At 41.5% G+C, this 22,967-nt stretch overlaps 3 long non-coding RNA genes across 3 annotated transcripts; 2 read left to right on the top strand and 1 right to left on the bottom strand.

Moving 5' to 3' along the window:
• The first annotated feature begins 643 nt into the window (after positions 1-643).
• Positions 644-7,593, top strand: LOC123578030. Its single transcript, XR_006702199.1, has 3 exons — positions 644-1,447; positions 3,710-3,801; positions 7,423-7,593. It is a non-coding gene; the product is annotated as an uncharacterized LOC123578030 (long non-coding RNA).
• LOC123578026 lies at positions 3,114-20,656 on the bottom strand. The gene is made up of 3 exons (XR_006702194.1): positions 20,480-20,656; positions 18,462-18,467; positions 3,114-3,125 (listed from the first exon to the last, which is right to left on the bottom strand). It is a non-coding gene; the product is annotated as an uncharacterized LOC123578026 (long non-coding RNA).
• On the top strand, positions 15,229-18,356 carry LOC123578037. Its single transcript, XR_006702209.1, has 3 exons — positions 15,229-15,311; positions 17,078-17,313; positions 18,308-18,356. It is a non-coding gene; the product is annotated as an uncharacterized LOC123578037 (long non-coding RNA).
• Positions 20,657-22,967: the final 2,311 nt, after the last annotated feature.

Genomic DNA, 22,967 nt, shown 5'->3' with positions numbered 1-22,967 from the left:
AGTGAAAGAGGGCAAGCCAGGGAGAGTTGCAGAGAGAGAGAGAGAGAGAGAATGAGAATCTTAAGCAGACTCCACGGGCATGGAGCCTGACGTGGGGCTTGATCCCACTACCCTTGGATCATGACCTGAGCTGAAATCAAGAGTTGGACACTCACCTGACTAAGCTACCCAGGCTCCCCACATTTACATTTTTTAAGTTGAGCAGTCTTATTATCTGCAAATAATTTTGGCTCAAGAATAAAGGGTGTGAATAAACCTGTTTTTTTAATAGTGCTTTTCCCCTTATCCATGTGCCTTGAATATTTAAAATTTCTATGTCGTTCAGTGTATTAGTGTTCCATTGCTGTGTACCACAAACTTAGTGGTTTAAAACAATGCACATTGTCTCAGGGTTTCTAATTTTTTTTTTAGTGTTTATTTTATTTTTGAGAGACAGAGAGACAGAGTGCAAGCCAGAAATGCTGACAGCTCAGAGCCTGGAGCCTGCTTCGGATTCTGTATCTCCCTCTCTCTCTGCCCTTCCCCTGCTGGTGCTTGATCTCACTTTCTCTCAAAAAAGAAAAAGATTTTATTTTTAAGTAATCTCTGCACCCAACGTGGGGCTGCACTTACAATCCTGAGATCAAACATTTGATGCTCTACCCACTGTGCCAGCCAGGCGCCCCTAAAGTATTGAGATTTTATGTTAGGGGACACCTATATGAGTTTTCTATTGGTTCTGTAATAAATTAACATAACCTTAGTGGCTTAAACGACACAAGTTTATTACCCTACAGTTCTATGGATTATAAGTTCAACATGGATTTTCCTCTGCTAAAGTTAAGGATTTTCCTGTCAGTAGGAGTACTTCTCTGTAGGCTCTAAGGGAGAATCTGTTTCGTTGCCTTTTCCAGCTTCCAGAGGCCGTCCCCGCTCCTTGCCTCCTGTCTCCCTTTCCCCTCATCTTCACAGCCAGCAATGGTGTGTGGATTTCTTGTCACATCACATCTCTCTGGATTCTTCTGCTTTTCACTTATGGGGACCCTTGTGATGACATTTGGCCCACCCGAATAATCCAGGAAATCTCCCTATTTTTGGGTTATCTGAGTAGCAACTGTAATTTCATCAGCATCCTGAATCCCCTTTTGCCATGTGATGTAGCATGTTCACAGGTTCCAGAGATTAGAAAGTGGATATCTTCCGGTGGGCACAATTCTGCCTACCACAGCACCTGTGGTACCACTGACAAGGTGTGTGGCTCAGGGGGATATCCTGCTTAAAGTGAATTTGCTTTTGAGTCCTTAGAATCAAGTGAAGTCAGGAGCAGGGAGCATTATTTCTGGGGACGTCATTAACATGACCTGTGAAATCTGTGACCAGAATCCGAGTGACAATCTGGAAGAATAAAAGGACAAAGATCTCAGTTCTGGCCATTTTCTAAGAGCAGAAGGAAAGGACCAAGGTCCAAGTGAGTTTTACAGATTTCTTTGTCCCTTCTTTCTTTCCTGTTGCATTTGTTGAGGCTTATACAAATTGATTCGATTAGTGGGACAAATACACATTGATAAAGGCCTGAATTTGTAGAAAACTAAATATTGACTATAATGTCAAAATCAAGGCAAACTTGGAATGGTGGAAGTGTAGGTCATAGAATCTACTCAGAATTTTAAAAGTCAGAATATTAATTAAAAAAACAAACTAAGACTCTGAATTATTTATGTTAAGCTACCCAGATTATCTCCAATATTTTTGGCAGCCATTTCCAGCAAGAGAAGCACTAAATGTTATGTGATTTGCAGTTTTGTACAGAGAAAGTAGATCCTTTACTCAGAGACCTAAATATTTCCTGGCATTGAAATTTCAATAAATTTCTCGATGGCCCTAGAGTGGGTAGTGGCTTCAATAGCAGCTTTCTGGTGTAGGCATGAAGAGGCTTTCTGTGGTTGTTTTTCTATTTCCTGTGTGTGTGTGTGTCCATGCACGTGCATACACACACACATATGCACGTTTGTGCTTTCTTATTGGGGTATAGCATACACATAATAAAGTGAATTTTTATACATTTGTACACCTGGCCAGCATAAAGCATTTATTGAACCGGTGGTGGTTCCTTCTAGAGTTCCTTTAATACCTTCTGTTATCCCATCCTTTTCAAGGTATAAAACCTAGATTTATCGAGATGAATTAAGGTTTAAATGGCCTCTCAAACCATTTTGCTGAATTGGATTTTGAGTATAGAACTACCAGTAGAGTTTGTTTTTTTCTTTTTTTTTTTAATTTTTTTTTAAATGTTTTTATTTATTTTTGAGACAGAGAGAGACAGAGCATGAGCAGGGGAGGGGCAGAGAGAGAGGGAGACACAGAATCCAAAGCAGGCTCCAGGCTCTGAGCTGTCAGCACAGAGCCCGACACGGGGCTTGAAACCACAGACCGTGAGATCATGACCTGAGCCGAAGTCGGACGCTTAAGCGACTGAGCCACCCAGGCGCCCCTTTTCTTTCTTTTTTAAAAGCGTGCGTATGTATGTATGTATGTATGTATGTATGTATGTATGTATGTATGTATTTATTTATTTATTTATTTATTTATTTATTTATTGTGAGCAAGTGTGGAGGGGAGGTATAGAGAGAGGGACAGAGAGAGAATCCCAAGCAGGCTCCACACTGTCAGCACAGAGCCCAATGTGGGGCTCAAACCCATGAACTGTGAGATCACGACCTGGGCTGAGACCAAGACTTGGACACTTAACCGACTGAGCCACCTAGGTGCCCCCTTTAATTTAGAAAACCTTCTGAATTATTGAGTAAATGGATGACTGAATTATAGTAGCAGGATGTCTATATAAGACTTCCGTCTCTTCCACAGTATGTAATGTAAATTCACATGTATAGATACAGCCTATACATCAGAAATGATGAGATTTCCACAGATCTCTTCCAAACTGTCAAATAATCACCTCAGATGAAAGAAGAACTTACTGCGAGGCACCTGGGTGACTCAGTCAGTTGAGCGTCTGAGTCTTGATTTCAGCTCAGGTCATGATCCCAGGGTCGTAGGATCGAGCCTTGCATTGGGCTCCATGGTGAGTGTTGAGGCAGCTTAAGATTCTCTCCTCTGCCCCTCTCCCCTGCTCGCGTGTGCTCTTTCTCAAATAACATAACAAAACATACCATCTAAAAAAAAAAAAAGAATTTACTGCTGCAGGATCATTGTTATTTGAAGATGTAGCTGTGCAATTCACCTGGGAGGAGTGGGCAGCTCCTAGCAATGTGGGGGAGAGGACTGGTTCCCTGTGTCACTCAAGGTGTCCAATTGAGACCTCGTCTTTCTCAATTGTGGACTGATTTTGGGGGGTATCTGAAGTGCTGACTAATGTAAGAGAGGTTGCGAAAGTTTTTCTGGAGGGCCAGGTAGCAAATACTGTAGGCCCTATGGGCTACTAACTGTCCTCTGTATCATATTCTCCTTTTTTCTTTATAACATTTAAAATGTAGAAGCTCTTCTTAGTTACAGTCATGGGCCTTAGTCTGCTGACCCCTACATAAGACTTGAACTTTGTAAGCGGTAGATTCTCAGTCTCCTAGATGGATGGGGGAGTGTTCTCCCCACTCTTCAGGATAAGCCCTAGTCCAAGGTGTACTTGCACAGTCTGTAAAAGGTATTATGTAACAATGTCTGCATATCGTGCCCAAATATATTTTTCCAAGTATTCTGTAATTTTTCCTAATAGGGTACCAAAATACCAGACCATGGAAATCTTCAAATTGAAGCTAGGAGATAAACCATAAATGGAAAAGGAAAACCGTGCTTGGAGCTTTCCAGGTAAGTGAATGAGAAGCATCCAGGTAGAAGAGAAATAGAAGTAAATTCCTTGGTTCGTGAAGTCCTCACACCTTTGAAATACTGTGGAGGTGACTCATCTTCTAGTTTCTAAACTTTTGATGGTCTCTAAGGATATCTAAATGGAGTCTCTGGTTATTGCTTTCCTATGTTATTCATCGCTTATGCATTTAGAGGAAAATACTTCTGTGTTCCCACCTCTGGATTTGGTCCTGTTTTACTTCATCTAGGGTCTTGATTTGTTTCGCTTAGATTTTTTTTTGTACTGAGCATTCTCAAATCTTTCCCTTTTTCGTTGCCAACCATAGGGCCATTGTATGTTCCTTCCTCTTCTCTTGCGTTGGAAATCCAGTCTTCCATGCCTCTCTGCAAAGAATACTTCAGATTCATCGCTGTCTTCTGACTAGCGAACTTTCCTGCTTCGTTGGATAATACTGATTTCCCTTCCTGACCTTCAACCCACTTTGGGTGCTGTGTTTCTATAACAACCTGGTCTTTTGATGTTTATGTATTTAGTTCCTCATTCTGGATGGGCGACTATGAGATAGAGCAAGTGTAGCAAAATGTTAACTGTAGAATCAGGGAGGTGGGCATATGGCTGTTCAGAGTATAATTCTTTCAACTTGTGTGTATGTTTGAAAATTTTTATAATGAAATGGTAAGGGAGGAGCTATAAATATTGTAATTTTCAGGATGAATTATAGCTCCCAAATATACTGAAATAATGGAATTCACTTAAACAAAAACAAAACAAAACAAAGAAATTCACAATCTTAGGTTTCACCTGAAATCAAACCATAAAACTCATGGATACTTTGCTGATTTCCACATATATTTACTGGATCAGGTCTTTCTCTTGATTCATCTTAGTTGTTACTCTTGGTTTAGTTTCCCTAGTCTAAAAAATCCTAGTTATAACCCTGTTACCAACTATATGATATTTAAATCCCTCTGTGATCCAGAGACTCCAAGATACAATATTTTGCTTATATTTAGTTTTCTCAGGGTGCCTGGGTGGCTCAGTCAGCTGAGCGTCCGACTTCCGGTCAGGTTGTGATCTCACAGGTCTTGAGTTCGAGCCCCGCATTGGGCTGTGTGCTGACAGCTCAGAGCCTGGAGCCTGCTTCAGATTCTGTGTCTCCCTCTCTGTATGCCCCTCCCCCACTCATGCCATGTCTCTCTCTGTCTCTCAAAAATAAATAAACATTTTTTAAAAAAATTAGTTTTCTCTCTATTCCTTGAATTCCAAGTTAGCTTCCTTTAAACCAGTCTCTACAAGTCGAAGATTAAGTGCCCCAGTTTCTTGATCTAGAATGAGGACCCCTTAATTGATGAATTCCAGATCTGCAATAACTAAGGTATAAATACAGAATTCAGGAAGAATCAGGAGTGTCATTGGCAAGAAGAGGGCTTGGGGAATGTAACGGGAGAAAGCCAGCTATTATAGTCTGTAGTTCCATTATTTAAGGGACTTGAAAGGAAAAAGTGACAGTTCAGCAGTGTTGTGCTAATGGATGCTTAGATGGTTTAGATGGTTCTCTGGCCTAATTTTATTTTTTACTTATGTATGTATGTATTTAATATTTATTTGGAGAGAGAGAGAGAGCACAAGTGGGAAGGGGGAGAGAGAGAGGGAGACAGAATCCCAAGCAGGCTCCGCACTGCCAGCGCAGAGGCCAAAGTGGGCCTCAAACCCATGACGGTGAGATCATGACTTGAGAAATCAAGAGTCTGAAGAGTCGGACGCCCCACCAACTTTTTGGTTTTAAAATTCACAGGATTTAAAAATTTTAAAAGACACATGGATGATCCTCTTCTCGTCCTTATATGAGAATAACCTCAGACAGAAAGAGCATTGACTACAGGAATCTTCCCCACGTTGTAAGAGAAGGGCACTTTAGGGAAATTCACTTGGTAGCAGTATTACTGAATTAATAAGAGAGACAAGATTCGGGAGCAGGATGTCCACTGAAAGAAATTTTGCTTTCTGACCTGCCTCTTCCAGAATTTGTTCTAAGTAAATACCTCTACCTGCTTATTTCCCTGGTCATGAGTCACTTCCCTTTTGCTCCTGGAAGAGCCTCCCTCATTCTCTGGGCATTTCCTCTTTACAAAACCCTAAAAGTCAGAATGCGTAAAGGCCTGAGTCATCATTTTCCTGGTTTTTAACTCTCCCAGAGAGACCTCACCTAGTCATTTCTCTTTAGGTAATATTTCTATATAGATAACACCCAAATTTGTCTTCCAGCCAAAATCTTCCTCCACATTCCTATCTCCAATTGAGTCTGTACTTAGATATCCAATAACCCTCTCAAAATGTTTGTGCCTCAGAATATAGACCTGGTTTTCCCCACATTCAAAACCTATCTTCCTCATGCTCCTCAGCAGTACAGCCAGTACTTAGGCATTTAAGCCAAATGCCTAGGAAAACCCTGCGATTCCTCCCTTTTACTCACAGCCCACGTTGAATTCAACATTGAATGTTGTCTTTTCTTTCTCCTAAATGTATCCTGAGTTCATCCACTTGACATCTCCACTGTTGTTGCTCTTGACCCAGCCACCATTATCCCTTGGCTGCCTTACTACATTAACTTCCTGTTTCCTCTCTCTCCCACACTCTGCCTTCTCCCATCAGTATCTGTGTAACAGTCAGGAATCCTTTGGAAATGTAAATCGGAACCTGATGCCACCTGCTCACAACTCCCAGTGGCTTGTCACTGGTAATAGCGTCAGATTCTGATTCCTCCTGTCAGATCTACACGATCTAACTCCCATCTACCTTTCGAACATTAACTCTTCTTTCTCCCTGTATTGGGATTGTACTCAGGACCTACTGGCTACCTTTCTGTGTATTGATCTGGCCCAAACCTCCGTCTCCAGGCCTTTGCACTGCCATTGTACTTGAACAAAACCTTCTGTAATTCTTTACATTCCTTATTCCTGGTTTCTTGGCTCAACTTTTATTTTCTCATTGCTGATTATCTATGTAAAGTTGATCAACTTCCATTCTTTTTCATATCCCTTGAACCACTTTTTGGTCTCTAGTTGTCTTATTTCTTTCCTTCCATTTTGTTCTCTTTTTGCCCACTGGAATGCAGAGAACGTTTCTCTTTAGTCTGTACCCCAGTGCTGTTTACAATACATGACACATAGTATACATTCAATAAATATTGGTAGAATGAATGGCTACGTCCCCTCATCATGTTAGATCAGATGTCTCTCCAGCTTACCTGATCTTGTGTTAATGAGATACATTTCTGCTTCATCCTCTTTGCCCATTTTGCAAGGATCTATTCGAAGAGCACCAAAAAGTTTTACTAATTGGAAATTTTCTACCATTGATTCTATATCAACTGTTTTTGGTTTGGTTTGGTTTGGGTTTGGTTTTTTTTTTTTGGTTTTGTTTTGTTTTGTTTTGTTTTGTTTTTTGTACGTTATAATTTTACTTCATTGTGTTTCTCCTCTTGTCCAAGAAAGAAATTTACACTTAATGATTTCTTTCATGTGACAGTAGAATTGTCAGAGAGCTAGCCCAAACCATGGTATTTTAGAAGCAGTTATGTTCTGTAACATTATTGTGAAAGAATTCATTTTTTTCCCTAGAAGTTTGAGAAGTTGGTGATCATATGCAGTGGCCTTTGGAAATCCAAACAAGCTAAAGAACATGGAAAGATGTACCCCAATGTTTATAAAAGCACTTTCAACAATAGCCAAATTATGGAAAGAGCCTAAACGTCCATCAACTGATGAATGGATAAAGAATTTGTGGTTTATATACACAATGGAATACTACTTGGCAATGAGAAAGAATGAAATATGGCCTTTTGAGCAACGTGGATGGAACTGGAGAGTGTTATGCTAAGTGAAATAAGTCATACAGAGAAGGACAGATTCCATATGTTTTCACTCCTATGTGGATCCTGAGAAACTTAACAGAAGACCATGGGGGAGGGGAAGGAAAAAAAAGTTAGAGAGGGAGGTAGCCAAAGCATAAGAGACTCTTAAAAGCTGAGAATAAACTGAGGGTTGATGGGGAGTGGGAAGGAGGGGAGGGTGGGTGATGGGCACTGAGGAGGGCACCTGTTGGGAGGAGCACTGGGTATTGTATGGAAACCAATTTGACAATAAATTTCATATTAAGAAAAAAAAAACATGGAAAGAGGTCATGAACACAGTTCATCTGGAAATATGTTTAATCTGTAAAGAAATCTTGTTACTTTAAGGCAAAGTCATGGTAGTTTTGACCTACTGAACTCTAATTCAAAATTAGTTAACCAGAATAAAAGCTGTGCAGTGAAGAATACCGATAAGTTTAATAGATAAATCATTTCCTCGTATTAAGCATGAAAAATGTTACACTGGAATTAAATGCAGTCAATACAGAAACACCATCAGCACCAATTGACAGTTCATTACACATCAAACTGGAAAAGAAAAAGAAAGAAACATTATGAATGTATTGAATGTGGTAAAACCTTTATGAGAAGGTCTCTGCTCACTGGACATCAGAGAACTCATACAGAACAAAAGCCCCATGGATGCAGTGTATGTGGGAAAAATTTCTCCAGAAGTTTTAGCTCACTGCACATCAGACAACTCATGCAGGAGAAACCTGGTAAACACCTTAAATGTGGTGAAGTATTCTGTAGGATACATCAGCGAACTGAAAGAAGAATGAAGCCCCATGGTTGCAGTGAGTGTGGGAAAGCTGTGTCCAGGAAGTCTCAGCTTGGGACACATCAGGGATTTGACACCGGAAATTCTCCCTATGTAGGCAGTGGTGCCGGAAAATCCTGCTTTCAGAAGTCAAGTCTCATGAGACATCAAATCACTCATACAGGAGAGAAACCTTAAAAATGTAGTGAATGTGGGAAAGGCTATTTCACAAAGTCAGTACTCAGTAGACATCAGGGAATCCATACAGAGAGACACGATATGGATGCAGCGATTGTAGGAAAGCCTCTCACAAGTCATGCCTCATCAAACACAAGGCAAGTCACAGGAGAGAGACACGTGTAGATTTAGTCAAGGTGAAAAATGGTTACTGTGGAAATCCCAGCTCATTGTGTATCACAGACCCCATACAAGAGGAAAACTGTTAAACAGTGACCGGAAGGCCTTCTGTGGTATTCCAGACATTAAACACGAGTGGGGATAGGAATATAGTTCTTGTAGGACAACCTGTTGTTAGATGTGCACTTTTAGGAGACAACAGAGAATCTGCACAGGAGAGAAACCTTATGGATACTGTCAATGTGGTAGTGCCTTCAGTTACCAATTGTGTTTTATTTTAGGTCACAGTAAACTCATAAGGAAAATTTGATACGCTCATTATGGAAAAGCCTTTTAAAAGATGAAAGATTTATACAATCTGAAGAGAAACCAGAGTATGGGAAAAGCCTTTTAATAAAAGTTTTAGGGGCGCCTGGGTGGCGCAGTCGGTTGAGCGTCCGACTTCGGCCAGGTCACAGTCTCGCGGTCCGTGAGTTCGAGCCCCGCGTCAGGCTCTGGGCTGATGGCTCAGAGCCTGGAGCCTGTTTCCGATTCTGTGTCTCCCTCTCTCTCTGCCCCTCCCCCGTTCATGCTCTGTCTCTCTCTGTCCCCAAAAAATAAATAAACGTTGAAAAAAAAATGTTTAAAAAAAAAATAAATAAAAGTTTTAGCTTTTTATGCCGTTGAAAACTTTCACTGAGAGTACCCTAATGAAGCACTGATAATGGAAAGATAAACGTCATTAAATATCAGTGGCTCTTAGAAGGTTGAATTGTAGTGAGCTTGACTTCCAGATCATCAATAAGTTCTCATAGGAAAAAAATTATAGGAAGACAGTTATAGCAGGTCCTTAAGGTCACTCTCCCATTGGATTATTCTCAAAAAGGACTGATAAAGCTCTTAAGAACTGCTATGGTTGTAGTTACTATAGTGAAAAGTTACAGATTGAATTAGCAAATGTAAAATGCATAGGGCAGAATCCAGGAGAAACCAGGTATATATTTCCAGTTGCCTTTTCTCAGTGGAATTGTACGGACAGTGCTTAATTCTTCCGCCACAATGTGACACCTCATATGGAATATTGCCAACCAGGGAAACTCACCTTTGTCTCAGTGCCCAGGGTGTTTACTTGTGCTTATGTAGGAATGGAGTAACCATATGTCTGACCTGAACTCACACTCCACACTCCTCAAGGTCAACAGGTGAACAAAAACAGGTGTTTACCAAAAACATTGCTAGCATAAACTACACCGTGTGGCCCAAACCCCAAATATACAAAGGCAGTATACTCCAGGGGCTGAGAGGTTCTCTCCAAGGTGCTAGTCAAAGGTCAGTCCATTTGGGGGTGCCTGGGTGACTCAGTCGGTTAAGTGTCCGACTCTTGATTTCGACTCAGATCATGATCTCACAGTTTGTGGGATTGAGCCCCACGTCGGGCTCTGTGCTGACAGCATGGAGTCTGCTTGGGATTCTCTCTCTCTGTCTCTGTCTCTGCCCCTCCCCTGCTCATGTGCTCATGCACTCTCTCTCCTAAATAATAAACTTGGAAAAAAGCTCAGTCCTTTGGAATGTGCTGGGTTTGAACACCCCAAACCTGCCAAGTTACAGGGGTGAGTAGGATAAGGTTTTCAGTTATATTCTGTGGCCTCATGTCAGAAATGAGAAATGTCTGCGGATACGTTAAGTGCGTGGAATCTTTAGCCAAATGGCAGAGATCTCACAAAGGAGATAAACCTATGGTTGCAATGGATATTTGGAGGCTTGTCATAAGTCCACCCTCATTTTTCATCAGATAAATCTCCTAAATGTGTATTTTGAGATAGAATGCCTTGAGCTCTTCCTCATCGCTATGTGAATGACTCATAACTCATTTGAAGATGGTTTATAGACAGTATCACATTGTGCATATGACATCTAAATCCACTGTCTCTGCTATCATCTTGTCTCAGAAGCAAGTTGCTAGGCCAGCACATGCTGAGGGCGGGGAGAGTTTTACAGAAGAGTATGAATACCAAAAGTTGGGAATCACTGAGGGCTTTCTTGGAGTCAGCCTGCCAGAAAAAATGATTTTCAGGAAAGAAAAAAAAAAAAAAAAGAAGATTCTTTGCCAAGAGCTGCCGTGGTTTCCTGCTTCAACAGTGCTTGGATAGTACCTGTGGCTTGCCTCCTCGCCTTTCTCAATAATATCCCTCTGAAAGCGGATGGTATTGGTTCTATGCTAGTGTTTCCCAAATTGACAAGTATTGCCACATTTGACCTCTACTCCCATATTTGCTTGCCTCCAGAACACCTCCCCTCCCCTGTGATGTTCATAAAGATCAGAAATAGAAGTTATCTCCTCTCCCCCAAAATTCCTTATGTCTTTTAAAAAAATTTATTCATTTTGAGACAGAGGGCGTGAGTGCACATGTGGGGGAGGAGCAGAGAGAGAGGGAGTCCCAAACAGGCTCCACACTGTCAGCACAGAGCTCAATGTGGGGATTGAACTCACGAATCATGAGATCGTGACCTGAGTGAGATCAAGAGTCAGACGCTTAACCTACTGAGCCGCCCAGGCGCCCCTCCTTCCTCTCTTATACTAGCTACTCTTGTACTGTTTTACATACATATATATACATATATTTAACGTTTATTTATTTTTGAGAGAGAGAGAGAGAGAGAGAGCACAAATGGGAGGGATATATAAAGAGAGAGACACAGAATCTGAAGCAGGCTACAGGCTCTGAGCTGCCAGCACAGAGCCTGAAGTGGGGCTCCAACCCATGAACCGTGAGGTCATGACTGAGCTGAAGTCGGATGCTTAACCAACTGAACTTAACCAACCGCCCCACTCTTGTACTATTTATCTGGTAGCCTGGCTATGTTAACTTTTTTCTCCCCTAAACTATGTTTTTTAGACCAATTTTAGATTTACAGGAAAAAAATTTGCATAAATAGAGTTCCCATATATCCCACATCCAGTTTCTCTGTTACTAACATCTACCATTAATGTGGTACATTTGTTACAATGAATGAATCAATACTGGCACATTATTGTTAACTAAAGTCCATACTATGTTTTTTACCTAATGTCCCTTTCTGTTCTAGGATTCCATCTGGGATACCATATTACGTTTTGTTGTAATACCTCTTAGTCCCTTCTTGGCTATGACAGTCTCTCAGATGTTCCTTGCTTTTAATGACCATGACAGTTTTGAGAAGTGCTGGGCAGGTATTTTGTAAAATGCCCCTCTATTGGGATTGGCCTAATATTTTTATTATTAGACAGGTGTTGTATGTTTTGGGGGAAGACCACAGAAGTAAAATATCATATGCCAAGGGGACATACTGTCAACATCGTTGAACCTAGATGAGATGTATTTGTCAGGTTTCTCCATTATAAGGTCATTCTTCCCTACTTCCCCCCGTCCCTGACCCTTTGTGTACTATGCTTTTTGGAAGGTAATCACTGTGCATGATAGCCCGCAATTCCAGAGTGGAGAGTTAATGCTTTATCTCCTTGAAGGTGAGGTATCTACATAAATTATTTGGAATTCTGTATAGGAGATTTATCTGTTCTAACTTATTTGTTTAATCATTTATATCAGTATGGATTCCTGGACACTTATTTCATACCTTGGGTTATAATCCAATACTAGTTTATTTTGTTCCTCAGATTTTTTCCAATTTTGGCCATTGAGATTGTTTTCAGTTGATTCCTGTGCCTCTTTAAAATACCCCCATCACTGTGGATTTGTTGTTGTCACTGAACACTCTATCTATCTATCTATCTATCTGTCTATTTATTTTTGAACTACAAGGTGCCCCAGACTCAACTTATATATATCCTCAGTCCTCCAGTCAGTCATTTCTCCAAGGAACCCTGGTTCATTTTATTGGAGAATGGTATTAGAAACCAAGATCTGGGTCCCAGGTTCCATGCAGTTATTTTGAATTTTCTGTAAATAAGAAACCCTCCCTCTTCAAAGCCAGACACATAGCATCTTCAAATCTTTTTGACTCTGATTTCTGCTTCCATTTTCACATCTCCTACTCTCACTCTGACCTTCCTACCTTCCTCTTATAGAGTCCCTGTGATTATATTGGGCCCACCACATAGTCCAGGATTATTTCACCATCTTCAGATCCTCAACTTAATCACATCTGCAAAGTCCCTTTTGTCATATAAGGTAACATGTTCACAGGTTCTGGAGGGTAGGGCATGGGCATCTTTGGGGGCCATTATTCCTCTGCCATAGCTTTTTAATTCTTTAAATTTTATTTATTTTGAGAGAGAGAGTGTGGGAGTGGGGAGGAGCAAAGAGAGGGGGGGACAGAGGATCCGAAGCGGGCTTTGCACTGACAGCAGCAAGCCTGATGTGGGGCTCAAACTCAGGAACCAAGAGATCATGACCCGAGCCAAAGTCAGATGCTCAACCATCTGAGCCACCCAGGTGCCCCTCTTACGAAATTTAAATAACTTGATGTTTGCAAAGCATTTAGAACTGTGCCTGGAGCATTGTGCAAGTGGTAGATTGAATTATCATTATCATCTTTTGTCCTAAGATGGTTTATGGTGGTCCGAAGCAACTGTTTTGGACTCTGTTCTTTGGAGACCACAGGTAGTTCATGACAATTAGCAAAATCAATTTGGTGGCTTAGAAAAGTGTCCATTCATTTCCTCTTCAAAATTGTTGAACAGATATTAAAAGAGGATGCATAGACTGAGTACTATCCCAATATTTAATGGTCAAATATTTTCATACACCCCCCCCACAAATGCAACCATTTTGTGAGTAGAAAGAGGGGTCCACAGAAAAAGACCAGTTACTCGTGTTTTTTAAATTTCATTTTCTAAAATGACAAGTCATTTTAGGCCCCCAGCTATTTTCTGTAATCTGTGCCCTACTTGCCTTAGCACAATTCTTGCAGAACTTCCTAGGAGGTGTCTAGATTACAAAGAAATGCAAGAACCTTAGTAGTTAAGAATTTTTAGGGAACAAAGGTAGTGTAAAAACTAAGTCTGTAGCCTAACCATTTAAGAGAAAGTCAGTGGTAAAAACAAAAACAAAAACAAAACTCTCAAGTGCTGTTTCAAAAGTAAGCTAGGCCCTGAACCCTTTGCCCAAGATGATGAGGCCAAGAATCCAGTTTATGCTGGCTCTTGGAGCATGCACATAGCCCCTTCTCCATGTCTGACATTTATTTCTGCTTCATTATAATGTTAAAATCTCGGGGCGCCTGGGTGGCTCAGTTGGATAAGCAACTGACTTGATTTTGGGTCAGGTCATGATCCCAGGGGCCATGGGATCCAGCCCTGCAACGGGCTCTGCCCTGAGTTGGAGCCTGCTTAAGATTCTTTCTCCCTCTCTCTCTCTCTGTCTCTCCCTCTGTCCCACTCCCTTGTTTGAGCTCTATCTAAAATACAAAAATATGTATTAAAAAAAATCTCTGCCTAAGGAAGAGCACAAACCTCATTAACATAACATACAATGTATGTATAGGCCAATTGCCTTAAGATGCAGGCATGACCTTATTTCCACCTCTACACAGGATGACAAAACTCCCCTTTCTGAATATTCATCCTAACCCTAAATAAAAGAAACTCACTCCTTGGAAATTCAGGGCTTTGGGAGTTAATCCCTGTAATCTCCGTATTTGCTGAAAATAAAACTTCCTTTGTGACAATTCCACTTGGAATTGCCTTTTTTTTTTTTTTTTTTAAGTGTATTTATTTTGAGCATGATAGGGGAGGGGCAGAGAGACGGAAAGAGAGAATCCCAAGCAGGCTCTGCGCCATCAGTGCAAAGCCCTGTGAGGGACTCCAACCCACAAATCACGAGATCATAAACCTGAGCGGAAGTCAGAGGCATAACCCACCGATCCACCCAAGCTCCCCTTGTGTAGTTTGTTATCTGTAACTCACCAAGGAGCAAATGCGCTAGTTCCGTAGTAACTGGAGGTTTGGGGAATCAGTGCTTGTGGAATATCTGGGGGGAGATCATTGATGATGGGGCTTTATGTGAGAGGACATTCATGGAGAGGTCTGTGAAGGGATGGCTTGTTTTCCTCACACATGCCACAAATACAAACCACCTCCGTGTGCCAGGCGGAGCGTGCCGCTCAGCTAGGTAAGTGGTGGTGCTCCGCTGATAAAAAGCAAGACTAGTGACGGGTGGCTAGTTACAATCGCTTCCGCCCAAGCGGGACAGCTTTGGACTCCGGGCAAGGAAAAAGTGGTTTTACCAAAGCTGGCACGCTTCCTAAAGCGGCTGCCTCCAAGGGCAAATAGGGGTCAGGGCGCGGCCATGTTGCCTCACAGGTGGAGGTGGGAAATCCGGGAACCAGACGTCCCCACGGGCTCTTCCACCCGCTGCTGCGCCTGCGCGTCAGGGGTACGGGGAGCCGAGCGGAAGTGCGGTGGGCGGGCGGGTAGCCGAAGGTGCACGAGGAGCTTCAGTCCGTGACCTGTGGTCTGGCGGCCCAGCAGAACCCGCGGAAGCCCTGTGGTGAGGCCCGAGGTCTGAGCTCGGGATTGGGTGCTGAGGAGGAAGCTGGGTGGGCACAGTGACCCTGGGCTCGAAGGTCCCTGGGTGGTTTGATTCAGCGTCTGAGGTGGGTGAGAGATAGTGCCCCGGATGGGAGCGTGGTTTGTTGGAAGTTTTTGTGGGGGCGGGGTGTCTCATTGAGACTGGGGGACAAGACATTGCTGATAAAGGCAGAATACCTTTTTCTAATTAATTCGTTTATTTTGAGAGAGAGAGAGGGAGAGAGAGAGAGAGAGAGAGAGAGAACATCAGTCGGGAAGGGGCAGAGAGAGAGAGAGAGAAAAGAGAGCGAGAGAAAGAGAGAATCCCAAGCTGGCTCTGCCGTGTTAGCACGGAGCCCGATTTAGGGTTGGAACTCACAAACCGCCCCATAAAGGGAGAATTTCTGGCAGGGGGATGATAGAGCTGTTTGACAGATGCTCGACCTGTACATTGCACAGTACAATTTGCTTTATGTGTATTCAACTACATCCTAAAAAGTTTTTCAAAAGGAATAAAGTAGGGGGCGCTTGGGTGGCTCAGTCACTTAAGTATCGGATTCTTGATTTCAGATCAGGTCATAATCTCACTGGTTGGTGAAGAGAGCCTATTTGGGGCCCTGTGCACGCACGCGCGCGTGATGGCTCACACTCTCAAAATAAATAAACTTAAACAAAAAAAAAAAGGAATAAAGTTCTGATACAAAGCACAGGCCAGATGCACCTTGAAAACATTGTGCTAAGTAAAGGTCATTTCCTACAGATGATAGATTTCTTTTATAGAAAATGTCCGGAGTGAGCAAATGTATGGAAACAGAGTAAGTTCATGTTGCCCAGAGATGGGAGGGATAAGGCTACTTAGGGTGATGGCCGAGGGCTACAGGGTTTTTTGTTTTTGTTTTTGTTTTTTGTGGTGATTGAAATATTTAAAAAATGGTTGTGTTAATACATGCACGGCTGTATGATAAAAAAAACCACTGAAACCAGTGTGCACTGTGGGGTGCAGAGTGGGGTGTCTGGGTGGCTCAGTTGGTTAAGCATCCAACTTCGGCTCAGGTCATGACCTCGCAGTTTGTGAGTTTGAGCCCATGTTGGGCTCTGTGCTCACAGCTCAGAGCCTGGAGCCTGCTTCGGATTCTGTGTCTTCCTCTCTCTCTGCTCTTTCCCCGCTTGTACTCTGTCTCTCTCTCAAAAATAAATAAACATTAAAAAAATTAAAATCTTACAAAGTAGTGGCTCCTGGGTGGCTCAGTTGGTTAAGCATTTGACCCTTGATCTCAGCTCAGACTTTGACCTCAGGGTCATAAGTTCAAGTCCCGCCTTGGGCTTCACGTTGGGTATGGAGCCTACTTAAAAAAAGAAAAAAAAATCTTACAAAATTCTGGGACATAAATCTAAACCAAGAAAAGAAATTATACAGTCTTTGACTGTAATGGGATGAAGCTAGAAGTCAGTAGCAAAAAGATATTAGGAAATTCTCCTAAATAATCTGAACTCAGAAAACACTTCTGAATAAACATGAGTCAAAGTGGAAGTCTTTAATCAGGTACCATCTTGAACTGATTTAATAAGTGGTACATGTCCAACTTTGTGGGATGCAGCTAAAGCAGTGTTTACAGGGAAACAAAGCTTGAAATGCTTCTATGGATCTTGTGTAACTTTGCCAAACAACTTTATTAATTTTAGGAGCTCTTATTATTTATTTATTTTTCAAAGAAACCATCTATTTTCCATCAATTGTATTTCAATTTTGTTCCACAGATTGTACAGGAACAGCTTAAGACCACTCGGTGGTCATTACTACCCATTCGGTGGCCGGAACAGGGGGAGCCGCACCCCAGTCTTCAGCGGGGTGCTGAGCACTCCAGTCTTTGGTGGGGAATTGCTGAAAAGGCACAGAGGCACATGCCTGTCTGCAGAGCAGGTCTGGGACCGCAGGTGGAGCAGCCATGAACTCAGGAGCCGGAGCAGTCCATTCACCCTGAAATTCTTCCTTGGTCAGTAGTTAAAACTATTTAAAAGTAAAAAAAATTATTTTTTTAATAATAATATTACTTATTTATTTTTATATAAATATAAATTTTATATAATAAAACTAAAAAAATTTAGTTTTAAATTCCATCTAGTTTTCTATGTAAATGACCTTGTCATTTGTGAGGGAAGTGAGCTTTACTTCTTTTCCAGAGGAGAGAACTTTTATTTCTTTTTCTTCCCTGACTAGTGCAACCAGAACAAGGTAGACTAGAAGTGGAGAGAAATCCTAATTTTATCCTGATATTAGAGCAGAGCACTCAGTATTTCATTGTTAAATATAACCGTAGCTGTAGGAGTGCCTGGGTGGCTCAGTCGATTAAGCGTCCGACTCTTGGTTTTGGCTCAGGTCATGATCTCATAGTTTTGTGAATTTGAGCCCTGCATCAGGTTCTATGCTGGCAAGGAGGAGCCTCCTTGGAATTCTCTCTTCCTCTCTCTCTGCCCCTCCCCCACTCACACTGTGTCTCTCTCAAAATAAATAAATAAACTTAAATATACAATGTTAGCTGTATGTTTTCATTGATTTTCTTCGTGAGGTTGAGGAAGTTCCCTTCTGTTACCAGTTTGCTGGGAGGTTTTTTTTTTTTTTTTTTTTTTTTTTTTTCTTCTTCAGAAATGGATGCTGGCATTTGTCTAACGCTTTTTGTATGTCTATTGAGATGATCATGGTACTCTTCATTTTAGTTTCTTAATGTGGTCAATTACATACATGGCTTGAGTTTTGAATGTTCTTCTAATCTTGAATTCCTACGATCAAGTACAGTAAAACCTTGGATTGCGAGTAACTTGTTCTGTGAGTGTTCTACAAGATGAGCAAACATTTCTAATAAACTGTAACTTGATAAACGAGCAATGTCTTGCAATACTACTAGTACTTGATGCCAAGTGTCACATGATCACAATTCGTTCTTCTCTCTCTCTCTCTCCCTGCGGGATTGTGGGTGATTGTCAATGCAGTGTCACATTTCTGTGAAATCCTCAAGAGGAGGCAAAAGCAAGTGTCATTGGATAGGTTCCTTGTTAAAGTTGAACGAAAAGAAAAAGATTCCATTGATCCAATAGATGGCAGTGATTCCATTAGTGATGGTGAGAGTCGTTTCTACACAATAACCGTTCTCTCGTCTCCCTCACACCGGCCGTGAAAGTTTTCAAAGGTAAGTGCATGCTAATTTGTTTATATTTCTTTGTATTCTGTATTTTCTTTACTGTTTTGTATTATATTACAGTATTGTAATCACGTTTATATGGATATTTTTGGGTTGTGGAACAAATCATCTGAGTTTCCATTATTTCTTAAGGGGAAATTCACTTTGATATCCAAGTGCTTTGGATTACAAGCATGTTTCTGGAAGGAATTATGCTCGCAAACCAAGGTTTTACTGTACCCTGCATCAAAGATGTCTTTTAAAATACATTGTGGCATTTTATTTGCTAATGTTTGGTTAAAGAGAGATGCTAATCTATAGATTTCTTGTAATGGTTTTGGTGTCAGAGGAGTGCTAGATTCATAGAGTAAGTTGGGATATATCCCTTCCTCTTTAAATTTGGTTAGCGTTTACTAGAATTGGTTTGAATCTCATTATTCCTCTCCCCACCTGGTCATGCGGTGGCATCTACATGCCCTGGGTCAGCCAGGATGTTCTCCCAGACCAGGCGAACATGATCTGAGGCCTCAGAGTCCCTGGTGGGACCACCCACACATACCAAGTGACCCTTCCCTGACCTCTGTAGACTGAGGCCGGATCTGAGATCTCAAAGGTTGCTGCAAGAGCAGAAGCCAGCCCAACCCCCTCCTGACTTCACGTGGACACCCTGCAGAAATGTGACCAGAGAGTCCGATTGAAAGGAAGTGGAAGATCATAATTTCTGCATGTGGGGCCCCAGCGTCTGTTTTAGTAGATCCATAGGTGATTGGCCTGTACATTCAAGTTGGAGAAGCTATGCTTGGCAAAGTGGTTCTCAGCGCTGACGTCCTGTTGTGATCCCTGGGTAGTGTTGGGAACTACCATCACCTGTGTGCCTCCTCTAGCGATTCTGTCATTTGGTCTTGGCAGGGCCCAGAATCAGCACTGGTTCAATAAAGTAGCCCAGGTAATCCTACTGTGAAGCTCCCAAAAAGGTAGGTTTCTGAGTAGTGAGTCCATATTGTAGTCTATGGGAGGTAAGGGGGGGCCCTGCTCTCCATGGGCTTTTAAAAAAAGTGTTTTCTAGTTGTTATTTTTATTTTTGTTTTACAATCATAGGATAACACTTTGTGTATTATTTCGCAACTTGCTCATTTCACTTCAGAATCTACCGTGTGATGTTTTCATACCAAATGGTTAATGGCTGTAATGCTTAGTCAGTCACTCTCCTCTGGTAGGCTCCAGGTTACAGAGTGTTACAGAGAAAAACTCATACTAAAGTTAAACCTTAACTAGGCTGTAAGAAGCTACAGTTAGCGTAAAAATACAGCACGAAAGTAACTTTAACATTTCCGGCCACACGATAGCTAAGACCCACACTGGGATTAGATACCCCACTATGCTTAGCCCTAAACATAGATAGTCTAACTAAACAAAACTATCCGCCAGAGAACTAGTAGCAACAGCTTAAAACTCAAAGGACTTGCGATGCTTTATATCCCTCTAGAGGAGCCTGTTCTATAATCGATAAACCCCGATACACCTCACCATCTCTTGCTAATTCAGCCTATATACCACCATCTTCAGCAAACCCTAAAAAGGAAGAAAAGTAAGCACAAGTATCTTAACCCAAAAAAGTTAGGTCAAGGTGTAGCCCATGAGATGGGAAGCAATGGGCTACATTTTCTATAACTAGAATACCCACGAAAATCCTTATGAAACTAAGGACTAAAGGAGGATTTAGTAGTAAATTTGAGAATAGAGAGCTCAATTGAATCGGGCCATGAAGTACACACACACCGCCCGTCACCCTCCTCAAGTGACAAAACCCTTAAAGAAACCTATTTAAACCACTAAACCCACAAGAGGAGATAAGTCGTAACAAGGTGAGCATACTGGAAAGTGTGCTTGGATAAACAAGATGTAGCTTAAACAAAGCATCTGGCTTACACCCAGAAGATTTCATATTAAACTCACCATCTTGAGCCAAAGCTAGCTCAAACACCCATAAATTCAATTAACACTAGACAATAAAATAAAACATTTAGTTACCCTTAAAAGTATAGGAGATAGAAATTTAACTTGGCGCTATAGAGAAAGTACCGCAAGGGAAAGATGAAAGAAAAATTAAAAACACTACACAGCAAAGATTACCCCTTGTACCTTTTGCATAATGAATTAGCTAGAACAACCTAACAGAACTTTAGCTAGGCCCCCTGAAACCAGACGAGTTACCCATGAACAATCTTTACAGGATGAACTCGTCTATGTTGCAAAATAGTGAGAAGATTTGTGGGTAGAGATGAAAAGCCTAACGAGCCTGCCTGGTGATAGCTGGTTACCCAGAAGAGAATTTTAGTTCAACTTTAAACTTACCCCAAAAACTTCCTAAAATTCTAATGTAAGTTTAAAATATAATCTAAAAAGGTACAGCTTTTTAGAACTAGGATACAGCCTTTTTTAGAGAGTAAGCACAAACATAAACCATAGTTGGCTTAAAAGCAACTATCAATTAAGAAAGCATTCAAGCTCAACAGTCAAAACACCTTAATGTCAAAAAACGCAGCTAACTCCTAATTTAATACTGGGTCAATCTATTCAACAATAGAAGCAATAATGCTAATATGAGTAACAAGAAATACTTCTCCTTGCATAAGCTTACATCAGAGCGGATAACCACTGATAGTTAACAAGATAAATATAGCCTAACCATAAGCCGAATATCAAACCAATTGTTAACCCAACACAGGCATGCAAATAAGGAAAGATTAAAAGAAGTAAAAGGAACTCAGCAAACACAAGCCCTGCCTGTTTACCAAAAACATCACTTCTAGCATTCCTAGTATTAGAGGCACTGTCTGCCTGGTGACATTAGTTAAACGGCTGCGGTATCCTGATCGTGCAAAGGTAGCATAATCACTTGTTCCCTAAATAGGGACTTGTATGAATGGCCACACGAGGGCTTTACTGTCTCTTACTTCCAATCCGTGAAATTGACCTTCCTGTGAAGAGGCGGGAATATTACAACAAGAGGAGAAGACCCTATGGAGCTTTAATTAACTGACTCAAAGAGACCTTATCAATCAACCGACAGGGACAACAGACCTCTACATGAGTCAACAATTTAGGTTGGGGTGACCTCGGAGAACAAAACAACCTCCGAGTGATTTACATCTAGACTAACCAGTCGAAAGCATCGCATCACTTATTGATCCAAAAACTTGATCAACGGAACAAGTTACCCTAGGGATAACAGCACAATCCTATTTCAGAGTCCATATCAACAGTAGGGTTTATGACCTCGATGTTGGATCAGGACATCCTGATGGTGCAGCAGCTATCAAAGGTTCGTTTGTTCAACAATTAAAATCCTACGTGATCTGAGTTCAGATCGGAGTAATCCAGGTCGGTTTCTATCTATTAAATAATTTCTTCCAGTACGAAAGGACAAGAGAAATAAGGCCCACTTTACCAAAGCACCTTTAACCAAATAGATGATATAATTTTAATCTAGACAGTTTATTCAACAACATCACCCATAGAGCTCGGGTTTATTAGGGTGGCAGAGCCCGGTAATTGCATAAAACTTAAACTTTTACTATCAGAGGTTCAATTCCTCTTCCTAACAATATGTTCATAATCAACATCCTCTCACTAATTATCCCCATTCTCCTTGCCGTAACCTTCCTAACCCTAGTTGAACGCAAAGTACTAAGATATATACAACTCCTCAAAGGACCAAAGATTGTAGGACCATACAGCCTGCTCCAACCTATTGCAGACGCCGTAAAACTCTTCACTAAAGAACCTCTCCGACCCCTTACATCTTCCGTATTCATATTCATCATAGCACCCATCCTAGCCCTCACACTAGACCTCACCATGTGAATCCCCTTACCCATACCATATCCACTTATTAACATAAATCTAGGAGTACTATTTATGCTAGCTATATCAAGCCTCGCCGTCTACTCTATCCTATGATCAGGATGAGCTTCAAATTCCAAATACGCCCTAATTGGAGCCCTATGAGCTGTAGCCCAATCTCATACAAAGTCACACTCGCCATTGTTCTCCTATCAGTACTGCTAATAAATGGATCCTTTACACTAGTCACACTAATTACCACCCAAGAGTACATCTGACTATTCCTGCATGACCTCTAGCCATAATATCGTTCATCTCAACACTAGCAGAAACCAACCGAGCTCCATTCGACCTAACAGAAGGGGAATCAGAACTGTTTTCAGGGGAACCTCAGTTTTCCCCTACAATAAGCGATAAACAGCCTTATGCACCTGCCCTTATGTGGAGAGGTGCTTTGGGTATAATGCACTAGAGCCCAGATGTGAGATTGCTATGGTCTGTGTCTTTCCCAAATTGGGGGTAAAATACATGTATCATAACATTGACCCTTTGAGCCACTTTAAGGGTGCAATGCTGTGGCATGTAGTCTATTCATAACACTGGGCCACCATCACCATTATCTTGGT

Source organism: Leopardus geoffroyi, chromosome E2 (assembly GCF_018350155.1).
Source record: "Leopardus geoffroyi isolate Oge1 chromosome E2, O.geoffroyi_Oge1_pat1.0, whole genome shotgun sequence".
In the NCBI taxonomy this organism is placed as follows: Eukaryota; Metazoa; Chordata; class Mammalia; order Carnivora; family Felidae; genus Leopardus; species Leopardus geoffroyi.
Note: the sequence above shows the minus strand (reverse complement) of the source record. Positions and strands in the feature narration are given on the sequence as shown.